General features: G+C 45.9%; 1 protein-coding gene across 11 annotated transcripts in view; it reads right to left on the reverse strand.

Annotated features, from left to right (window-relative positions):
• Positions 1-11,078, reverse strand: part of CFAP20DC (CFAP20 domain containing) — a 268,470-nt gene extending 257,392 nt beyond the window's left edge. For 5 of the 11 annotated variants that reach the window (XM_053297344.1, XM_053297355.1, XM_053297349.1 and 2 more), the window contains exon 1: positions 10,580-11,075. The gene's annotated coding sequence lies outside the window, so the exon portion shown is untranslated. Of the gene's footprint in view, positions 1-10,579 lie in introns of all 11 variants that reach the window. The other 6 variants (XM_053297353.1, XM_053297357.1, XM_053297340.1 and 3 more) reach the window with 6 other exon arrangements.
• Between the last annotated feature and the right edge of the window lie 283 nt (positions 11,079-11,361).

Below are 11,361 nucleotides of genomic sequence, written 5' to 3' on the forward strand. Positions count from 1 at the left end.
TTGTCAAAACATACTACTTAACCCGCTCAAATGACAGCATAGCAGTAGTCCGGAACTTGCACTGCTGCATTTGAGCAATGCTAGTCCAGATGTCCAGCATCGATTCATAAAGCTGATTAATAAAAATGTATGGGTGCCAATGCAGTATTAGGCAAGTTCCACAATTTCAGAGTTGTAATCAATGTTTTTAAAGTGATTATACCTAGGGAGTACGAAAGGATAAACCTAAGTTTTATTGATTTATCCAGTATTCCAATTTTAAAAACCTTCCTTCCCCATAAAGCTTTTCATTTGTTTCAGTATAACAACTAAAGCAAAGTGTGCGGTTGAATCAGTGTAGGTTTTACACACGAGGCTTCTGCCCCGAATCTCCTTCAGGAGAGAGTGTGTGTGTTCACACACCAGTCAAACTTACCCCGAACTCCTGATGAGATCCTTGGACCCACTCCACACACAAGTAGGGCTATGTGATGCAAATTCTAGCTATCTCGAGGTATTTCCGGATTTCTAAAATGCCAGTTTTAAGCTACTTTTTCTGAAAACGCTGGAGCAAACAGGGAGAGGCACTGACGTAGAATCTATCTATATAATTCTCCTGGGTGTGCCTTGGAATGTGCGTCCCAGTGCCCAGCTGATTGGCTGGGTGGCAGATGCACCTGATTGGCTGAGGCACACCCAGGAGGATTGGTCGCCGCTGCCACGGCAGGCCCGGCTGTGGAGGCCAAAGGCAGTGGTGGGCTGGGCCGGCCGTGGAGGCAAGGCCCAGGAGGGGGGAAAGAAAGTCTGTGGGGGGGCAGAAGTGGTGGTGGGGATGAGAGGTGGCTGGGCCCGGAAGCAGAAACTGAGGCAGAAGGGGGGGGGAGAGGTAACTGCCGGCACCAAAGAGCACACAGATGCTCTGTGTGGGGTAGGCTAGTCTTTATTTATTTATTTATTAAATTTGTATACCGCCCCAAACTTTCATCTCTGAGCAGTTTACAACAACATAAAACCAGTTAAAAACATAAACAAAAACTTAAAAACACTTTAACAATTTTAAAATAACTAGAAATTAAAACCCAAAAATATTAGGAAGCTGAGAAAACTTGGGTGAAAAGATGCATTTTCTGGTGTTTTTTGAAAATTGCCAGATATGGGGAGGATCATAACAGGGAGCGCATTCCACAATCTTGGGACAGAAGCCAAGAAGGTCCATCTCTGTGTAGCCACCAAACGAGTTGGCAGTAATGGAGACGGACCTCCTCAGATGACCTCAATGGGCAGTGGGGCTTGTAATGAAGAAGACGCTTTCTTAAATATCCAGGGCCTAAGCCATTTAGGGCTTTGTAAGTTATAACTAGCACTTTGTATTTTGTCTGGAAACCTATTGGCAGCCAGTGTAGCTCCATCAGTAAAGGAGTAACATGGTCTCTCCGAGATGACCCAGAGACCAACCTGGCTGCCGCGTCCTGAACGAACTGAAGTTTCCGGACTATGTACAAAGGCAGGCCCACGTCGAGCACATTACAAATGTCAAGTCTGGAGGTTACCAACAAGTGTACCACTGTTTTGAGGTCACTGATCTCGAGAAATGGGAGCAACTGGCATATCAGCCAGAGCTAACAGAAAGCACCCCTGGCCACCACCTCAACCTGAGAAACCAGGGAGAGATGTGGATCCAGAAGTACTCCCAGACTATGAACCTGCTCCTTTTGGGGAAGTGTGACCCCATCTAGAACAGGCAGATCAAAATCATCTCTAGAGTTCTGACCTTGCAGAATAAGTACCTCCGTCTTATCTGGATTCAGCTTCAGTTTATTCTCCCCCATCCAGCCCATTACTGCTTCCAGGCAGGCATTTAGGGAGGATATGCCAGCTCCTGAAGAAGCTGACATGGAGAAGTAGAGCTGGGTGTCATCAGCGTACTGGTAACACCCAGCTCCAAATCCCCCGATGATCTCTCCCAGTGGTTTCATGTAGATGTTAAAAAGCATTGGAGAAAGTATGGAGCCTTGAGGGATACCATACTTAAGCTCAGATTTCGAAGAGCAACTATCTCCAATCGACAACATCTGGAATCTATCCGAGAGGTAGGAGTGGAACCACTGTAAAACAGTGCCTCCCACCTCCAACACCCTCAGACGTTCCGGAAAGATACTATGGTCGATAGTATCGAAAGCCGCCAAGAGATCCAAAAGGACCAACAGAGTCTCACTTCCTCTGTCAATTCCCAATTGGAGATCATCCATCAGGCCGACCAAGGCAGTCTCCACCCCATAGCCTGCCTGAAAACCAGTTTGAAATGGGTCTAGATAATCAGTTTCCTCCAAGACCGCCTGGAGCTGAGAGGCCACCACCCTCTCAATTACCTTGCCCAGCCATGGGAGGTTGGAAATAGGCCTATAATTGCTCTACTCTGAGGGATCTAATGTAGGCTTCTTTAGAAGAGGTCTAATGATTGCCTCCTTAAGACAAGGAGGCACCCTGCCCTCCCTCAGAGAAGCATTTATGATTTCCACCAGGCTGTTTACAACAACCTTCCTGCTAGATCAAACAAGCCATGTTGGACAAGGGTCAAGAGAACAAGTGGTAGGCCTCACCGCTCCAAGCAGCTTGTCCACATCCTCAGGAGTCACAACTGAAACTGATCCAGTCGAATCACATAAGAGGAGTTGTTGGGCACCTCCAGCTCAGATATCAAATTAATTGTGGAGTCTCCATCTAGGTCGGCCCGAATCTGAGAGATATTATCTGCGAAAAACTCTTTAAACACATCACAGTGGGTAACTGATGACTCCAAATTCTGGTTCAAGGGATGGGGGGCAGATACTAGTCCTCTCACAACCCTGAACAATTCCGCTGGATGTGAACTCATAGAGGCAATACGGGCAGAAAAGAACTGCCTCTTTGCCGCACGTATCGCCTGAGCATAGATCTTTAGATGTGCTCTATCTCGCAATCTGTCAGATTAGAGTCGAGTCTTCCTCCACCTGTGCTCCAGTCGCCTACCTTGCCGCTTCAGCCCCCGTAGATCTTCTGTATACTAAGGAGCCAAATTTGAAGCAGGTCGGAGGAGATGCTTGGAAGCAATCCTGTCTACTGCCCTAGTGAGCAGGTTGTTCCAATTCTCAACCAGGGCATCAACAGGATCACCGTCAAAGCCAATATTAGCATGATAAGAGGCATGATCTCTTCAGAAATGCAGATATATCTCTGCAGGGAACTCTCTCTCCCCCGCTCCCATTGGCTAGGGAGGAAAACACTGACGCCTGCCATGTGGACTTGCAAAAAACGAAAGCCGAGAGGAGAGGGGAGGGGCTGCTTTCTTCAATGCTGCGAGTGTACTTTGAAGTGGCTTCACTCAACATTTACCCTGAAGCCAAGTATGAATAACCTCTAGGTGACCACAGAGCCGTGTGGTTGCTTTTGGTACAATACAAGAGGGGTTTACCATTGCCATCACCAGCACAGTATGAGATAATGCCTTTCAGCATCATCCTATATCACTGCTGCCCGATATAGGAGTTTCCCATAGTCTGAGAAACATAGCAGCAGGGATTCAAACTGGCATCCTCTGGCTTGCTAGTCATTTCCCTGCTGCGCCATTAGGTGGCCTAACAATTAAAGTACATGAATAGTGTTTATTGACCCCCCCCCCATCAAATATTTCAGTTCAATTAATTGAAAATATTTAGAGATACAGTGGTAGGAAATAATATGGTAGAGGCAAATTTTTACTGTAGATTGGCATAATTTGTGGGTACATGGGAAAGATATTTTTCCATAGTGACACTGTAGCTTATGGAACTCCCTGCCTTGTGAGAGTTTCATCTTAGCGTTCCACTTCCTCCTGAATATCTTTTATCAACAGGCTTTCATTTTGCCTAGGAGTTAAATCCATGTATTTTGCATTCTTAAGTCATTTATAGCTTGTTTCTGTTGAGATTGCAAATGAGTTCATTGTCTTAACTTTGAGGAGTCTGCAAATGGGATGGAAAAGCAGACTATGAATTTTATTTCAAAATGTAGTAACTGACCATTATGGGCTTCAGGGATGCTAAAATAAACTCTGAAATATATAAGTTAAATCAGAGTATCCATGCTTTGGTTGTTATTTTATTGTGATTCAGACATGGGAGTTCTTTTTGCATCTGCAATCTCATGTTGTATGTCTGGATTGACCCAGTTAAATGGTTTGCATGCTGTGGTTTAACACTGTAGAACACACACTGTTTGTCACAAGCCTAAACTGCGACTATGTCACATAATACATGCAAGATACAAGCCTGAACATGTCAGTTAATGAAGGAAAAGCTATGTTCAGGGGCGTATCTAGGGTAGGGCAGGCAGGGCAGCTGCTCCGGGCGCCACTTGAAGGGGGCGCCATTTTTTAAAATGAAAAAAAAAATTTTAAAGGGCCACCAAAAACAAAATGGCCACCACACATGCTCAAATGGCCTCTGCAAGGCCCTAGGCCATGCTAAGCCTCACAGAGGCCATATGAGCATGCACGGCAGCCATTTTGTTTTTGGCAGCCATTTTTAAAAAATATATTATTTTTAAAAATGGCCACTGCACATGCTCAAATGGTCCATGCAAGGCCCTAGGCCTTGCCAGTCCTCCTAGAGGCCATTTGAGCATGTGTTGCAGCCTCCAAAATGGCCACCACGCCAATCTTTGCAGGCTCAAACAGGCCCGAAAATCAGCCCAGGATGACCTGCGGCGGTGAATTAAGAGGTCGGCGGTGGGAGGGGGAACCTTTGAAGACCCCCCCCCCATAGCCTTTAGGAAGACCCCCCAAAGGGGCTACAGGTAAAAATTTTTTTAAAAAATTAATATAAGTCACTGTACACATATTCAGTTTGGCACTATGTACAGAGAATCAGGGCTTGTGAATACTGAGCTGAAGCTTATGAGCTAGGATTGTATTCATTTGCTCTTACTTTGCTTCTTGTGATAAGTGAGTTAAATGTGATGTCTTAATAATATGGCTATTAATGGTGAGTTTGTCTTTGAACCAGTGTGAAATCCTTAGTATTAAGGCCACGGGGAGTTTCTTGCTCTCTTTCTCTCATTTTAACTGTCTTTCTGAAAGACTAGAATATATTCCAAGCAGTGACACTGTTTACTCTGCATAGCCTTTAATTATTTTCAGAGTATCTGGGAAAAGCCAAATTCTCCATTTATTTTTAAAACTTATGTAATAGTGATGCTACAATGCATAGCAGAGAATTAGACAGGCACTTCTGTTTATTTTTTCAAGTGCACCTCCACATAGTATTTGGGTATTTCAAGAGCCCCAGCATACTGAAATTTGTAGTTTTCCAGAAATTTTTGGTCTGGCTACATCCAATGCTAAATAGTTTTTGAAATATTAAAAGATTAATGAGCTTGACTTGTATTTTTCAGCTGATATTATGGTAAAGTTATCTGAAAGATGGGTGTCAGATATTTGGACAGGGGGTGCAATTTCAGTACTTGCCCTAGGCGCTATTTTCCCTAGATATGCTTCAGGCTATGTTTGTTCATCATGAATTACTCTGGCCTTTTTCACACTTGTTACCACATTTGCTCAGACATGTGTCAACTATAACAGTCTTCAACTATACTTTTACTCGAGTTGGGAGATTTGCTCTGAAAACAATTTGCAAGAATAAAGGATTGCAGTCTAGGCACAGGGAAATATCAATGTTGGAGAACCCCTAGAGGAGTTCAGGCTCAGAGACCAGGCTTGTGAAAACAAAAATCATGTTTATTGAAATAACAGACACACGATGCAAACAGGAGTATTTGGCAACCAGTGCCAAGAATACAAGCCAATAATTCAGGCAAAAGAACAACGAACTCAAGCACAACCTAAACAGCTATACACTGAGCTAACTGAATGGGGAGGAGAACATTTACGTGGGCAAGGAGGGGTAGTGGAGGGAGAGAGACAGAGTACAAAGCCTGAAGAGATGAGATATGCTGTATTCCTTCCCTGAGTCTGTTGACTGTATGTGATGCCAAGGGGTAACTTCCCATCTGTGAGGACAGGAGTATGATTCCCCCTTTAGGTCTTCCCAGCAAATGGCAAGGATAGGTGGTGGGATACAGGCATAGGACCCAAGACTATTGCTTTACAGGAGCTCACAGCAATCTGGGGAAGCAATGAGATGCCTAAGCAGTCAGGCATGGGTGTTTAGGGTATGGCAAACCCACTTTGGGAGGACCCAGCTCAGCCTCAAAAGGGCTCTCTCAGGGTTTTCTGCTCAGGGAATCCTGGACTCCTCAAAACACTAGACAAATCTTGTGGAAGCCCAGTATTGAGAAAGTTCCCAGAGACTCTAGTTGCTGGGAATGGCTAAGGCAGAACACAAGTGTCCCAGGCCAGGCACATTCAGATCTAGTGGCTCTCGTTAAGCTGCGATCCAGGGTTCCAACATCAGCTCAGCAGTGGTTTCATTTCTAAGTGGGAAAGGGTTAAGAGCAAGTCTGGCTCTTAGCAGAGCAAAGCTCTAGGGAGTAGTTAGCAGTGTGTGCCATTGAACTCCCACAGATCAGCCAGCGTAGAGAGCTGGGTCCCAAAAGGAACATGACAAGAACCATATCCTGACCAGAACTTCAAGCAATGGCTAAAGGTGGGTGGAATGTTTTATCGGGTTTTGACGTGGAATAAATATGGAGGTTCGATCCCTTGCTCAGGTGCTGGAAGAAGAAGAGACACCATTGCCTATTCAGCTGATGACCAGAACAACAGGTCACTCTTTCCTATCAGTTTATGTAAAAGGAGTTCCTTAGGTTGATTACATTTTGAAGCTTTTCTGAATAGGTGGGGGGCCTCTTGTGGCCTTGAATGCTTTTGAGGCATTAACGTGTGTGCGTGTGTCCACTGGAACCTTGGCTTCCTCTAGGATGTGACTGACTCAGCAGTAGGGAAGCGTCCTATTCTCAGGTGGGCTTTCCACACAGCCAAGCTCCTGCTGCCCAGATATGGCTATCTTATCCTATCCAAGACTTAGGCGCCATACGCCAAATTCTCCTGCTAGCCATGCTCATGATGGGAACAAAGCAAAAGAGGGGCAAGCAGGCTGTCTGCTACACATTCCTTCTCCCCCTTTCAAATTTTCCCCTTCCTGTTTGTAACTAACCACAGTCTGCTGTGATAGCCAAACCGGGCAAGCTAGTTTGCACAAGACATTGTCTGCCGATTCAGACATCAAGGCAAAGTATTGTATAATCAAACCAGGAAGGAAGGAAAAGTTTGTTCAACAGCTAAACTATAATTTGGTCATTACATCTTAACTAGGAGATTAATTTTGGAGTTTGATTAGACCAAATTGTTCTAAGTTGTTTACATGAGTAAGTAGAACTTTTTGCCAGAAAATAAATCTACACTACGTGTTGACTAGTTGATTACTTTTTTGTACCAATTCATATTTTAGCTGTACAAATCTTCCAAACTGAAAAATGTGTTTCAGCATATCACGCAGGGTAAGTTCTCCATAATACAAAGAAAAAGAAAAGCACTATTTGCTGGGCTGTTTCTTCTCCCTTACTTTCTAGATTCTACATCAGTCTATCATGTACGCATGAGCTAGCATTAAGGATAGAAGTAAAAGCACAATGTTCCATATCTACATACATCTCCCTGATTACATGTATGAAAGAATACACAATGAAGAAGCAAAAAAGATAGCTTGGAGCTCTAAAAATCTAGAACTTCTGGTATTTTAAATGACAGTTGTGAGATTGTTTCAATTCCACTTTTATTCTGTGTATTTTACCAGCCAACACCATACATTCATATCCAATAAAGCAATGACAACTTTATGCCACAGAGATCATACCACAAAGATGAGGATGACAACTTTACAGCATATCACCAGGCCACAATGCAGAACAGGAGAATATGCAGTACACAGAAGTGACATTTTAATATTGCAGCCCCATTGCTTTTTATTGTGATAAAGCTGCGTGAAGACACCAGCTCATGGCGCGGTGGGGGCGGGGGAGAAACCCTTCATATCTGCAGTCATATTAAGTAATAACTAAGGCTGACATCTTAAGCACGCTTAACTTCGAAGAAAGTTTTACTGATATCAGAGGGACTTATATCCAGGTAAATGGATTTAGAGGGCTTAGATTCAAGTAAATGCATTTAGGATCAAGGATGTAAGGCTCTTGCCTACTCCAAGAGAGAATTCCCTGCAGGGCTAATACAGCTTCTAGATAAAAGCCCAGTCCTGTGCAGAGTTAGGCACACCTCAGTTCACTGAAATCAACAGGCTTAAGCAAGCTTAACTTTGCAGAGGATAGTGACTTAAAGCTACAATTCTATACACATTTACTTCCAAGTAAACATCTGAGCATTTATTTGTGGCTGAATTAATATTTACCATCTTTCACTTGGATGTAACAAGGCAAAGCAAAAATGCATAGGACTGAACTGCAAATTGTCCTCCTATGCACACTTACTTGGGGGCAGGGTGACTAGTTCTGGCCACTATTTCTGTGTCGTTAAAGGCAACTTAACTCATAGATATTGGCAAGTTATAATGCTTATCTCCATGTAATGAAAACTTTCACTTGCTGATTTCTGTAGATCTAGGTGAGACCTGTGTCCCTTGAGAAGTCCATAACGCTAGGAAATGTTGAATGAAAGAAAAGAAGAGGATGACCAGCAGCAAGGTGGATGGACTCGATTACAACAGCAATGAATGCACCATTGAGAAACCTTAAAGGCCAAGTTGAAGACAGATAATCCTGAAGAGAATCTATCTATGTGGTCGCTAAGAGTCGACACCAACTTGACTGCACTTAATCAATAATCAGGTGATATTTCAAGGTACAAGAGCAAACTAGATAGCCTTGGCCCCAGCCAAAACCCCTGATAGAGAATAAGCCCTACTAAACTTAGTTTAGTCCAATTGCTAGGCCTTAATTCCAAGTAAACATGCTTAAGATCAGGCTTCATGGCAATCCCATGCACATTTTCTTGGGAGTAAATCCAGTGAACTCAGCAAGACTTCATTCAAAGTAATCAAGCATTGGATTGGGCTGTAAGGCTACAATCCTTCACACAATCAGGCTACTTAAAGTTGGATGAAGTTAATAGGATTCTTAAGCAACCTAACTGTACGCAGGTTTGCAATGTAAACTATTTGCTCTTCCTGCGTAATTGATACTGTTCTCCAAGGCAGCATCTCCTGTGTGTGAAAGACATCCCCAGCGCATGAATATCTCAGGTCTGGTTCACTTATTTTTGCATTTCCCCCCATCATAAATCCCATTGCCCAGAAATGCATCTGATGCATTTCGGCTGACAAAGCAAGAATACCCCCCCCCGACGACATACTACATTCAGTAAAATAGAGGCTAGAGCCCATATTTAATCTACAAATGTGTATTGAAAGAAGGGGGAAGTAGAACAAAGTGTTTAAAAGGGGAATTTACCAGAGAGGGCCACATCAAAAATGTGGGGAAAGTACAACAGGCAAAGCCTTTGGGCAGATTCATAGTAATGGTGTGAATTATTTTTACATCATGTTTCAATTTACATGTGAACATAATTCTGTGAAGATACCTTTAATGGAGAGACATTAAGAATGATTAAGTAATTACTGTACTTTATCCCCTTTGCCTATTGCATGCTGAGTCTAAAAAGAGTAACTCAAGCTATGCAGTGGTATGCACACTAACATGAGAGAGTAAACCCCACTAGGGATGTGCACAGAACCGCAGTGGGGCGGTTCGAAGGCGGCAGGGGTCACCCTCCCACCGGCATCGGGGTTTTTTAGCAGCCCATTGGGGTGGCAGCGTACCTCCCTGCCACCCCGTTGTCCTCCTCTTCCAGATATGACTGGAAGTTGCCGGTGCGCCAGCAACTTCCAGTCATATGGGCTGCTAAAAAACCGATGCTGGCAGGTGAAAAGCGGCGGGAGGGGTAAGTGCACCCTCCCCCCGCTATTAAAGGGAGACCCCTGCCACCTTCGAACAGTTCGGAGGCCCATAAAGCAGGGGTTCTCAACCTTGGGTCCCCAGATATTTGACTTCAACTCCCATAATCCCCAACCAAAGGCCACAGGGGCTGGAGATTATGGGAGTTGAAGTCCAATTACATCTGGGGACCCAGTGTTGAGAATTCCTGCTATAAAGGGCCTCTGAACATCCCTATTCATTACAGTGGGTTACCCCACTGAAAACAGCACAGTTTACTGAATAGCCATGCAAGAGAGTGTACTACAATCCACTTTGTGTGGCCATAGCTAGCGGGCACTGTTTAAAACAGGTGTGTTGCAGCCAGGCAGAAACACAACCGGCTTGTCCCCATCCAGTGCTGGAGGGAGCGGCGGCACGTGTTACTGCAGCACGGGCCATGCAGCTACTCATGGCACAGAGGCGGCGTTTGCCACGGAATACAAGAAGGGGCAACCTCCGCAGTCATCTTTGCAGGTGTGCAGCCAAGATCCTACCACGGAAATGAATGCAGTGTGTCAACTCACGGAGGTGGCTTTCCATTCGGCCAGAGCCTCAAAACTTCCATTCCTCCACACCAGACGCTACAGGGGAGGAAAGACCGAGACCTTAAGGGGCTGGGCGAGTGTGACAGGATCCTTACCTGACTACATGGGCGGGACGGGACAGGAGGGAAGAAGAAAGGCAGCCAGGGCCGCCTGCGGAACCTGCTACGGCCGCCGCCCCTCTCCGTTTAGCCCAGCGCCCCGCTTGCCTCCCACGGCGAAGGCGGGGCAACTTGGAGGCGGGCGAGCACGCCTAGCAGCACCAGCGCCACCAACAAGAGAGGCGATGGATGGCGAAGGTGGGGCGGTGGGTTCGCGCCCCACCAGGCGCCCGCGGCGGTCTGCAACGGCTTAAAATGGCGGCGGGCGCAGGAGGAGCCCGACGGAGGAGGAGGAAGAGGAGGAGGGACCGAAGTCCCTCTGCCGCCTGGGGCGCCGGTGCGCGCGCTCTGACCGCCGCGTGCCGCCCCGCTGAGCTCTTCCTCTCCCCCGAGGGCACCGCCTCCGCGTCCTCCTCGCCCACCATTACCCCGCCGCCACCGGGAGACTGGGCAGCTGCTGCTGCGCTTGTTGAGGTCTACCAGGGGAAGTCGTGGCGTCCCGGGCGCGAGCTTGCTGGGTCGCTGGTTGTGTTTGCGTTGCTAGGGCTACTGAGGAAGGGTGCTGCTGCTCTGCATATGCTCAAGGGGAGCCGCCGCCGCCCTTACGATATCTTCATGTCAGTTCTGAATATCTTGGCATTAGAAAAAGTTTGCACAGAGGTAACTGTCCTCGCATGCATTAAGCCGCAAGAGTTGGCCTGTGTGAACTGAGGCGGAGGGGTTTTTTTTGTCAAGTCTAGAGCAGAGAGAGAGAGTGTGTGTGTGTCCATCGGTCTGTC

Source organism: Hemicordylus capensis, chromosome 2 (assembly GCF_027244095.1).
Source record: "Hemicordylus capensis ecotype Gifberg chromosome 2, rHemCap1.1.pri, whole genome shotgun sequence".
Classification (NCBI taxonomy): Eukaryota; Metazoa; Chordata; class Lepidosauria; order Squamata; family Cordylidae; genus Hemicordylus; species Hemicordylus capensis.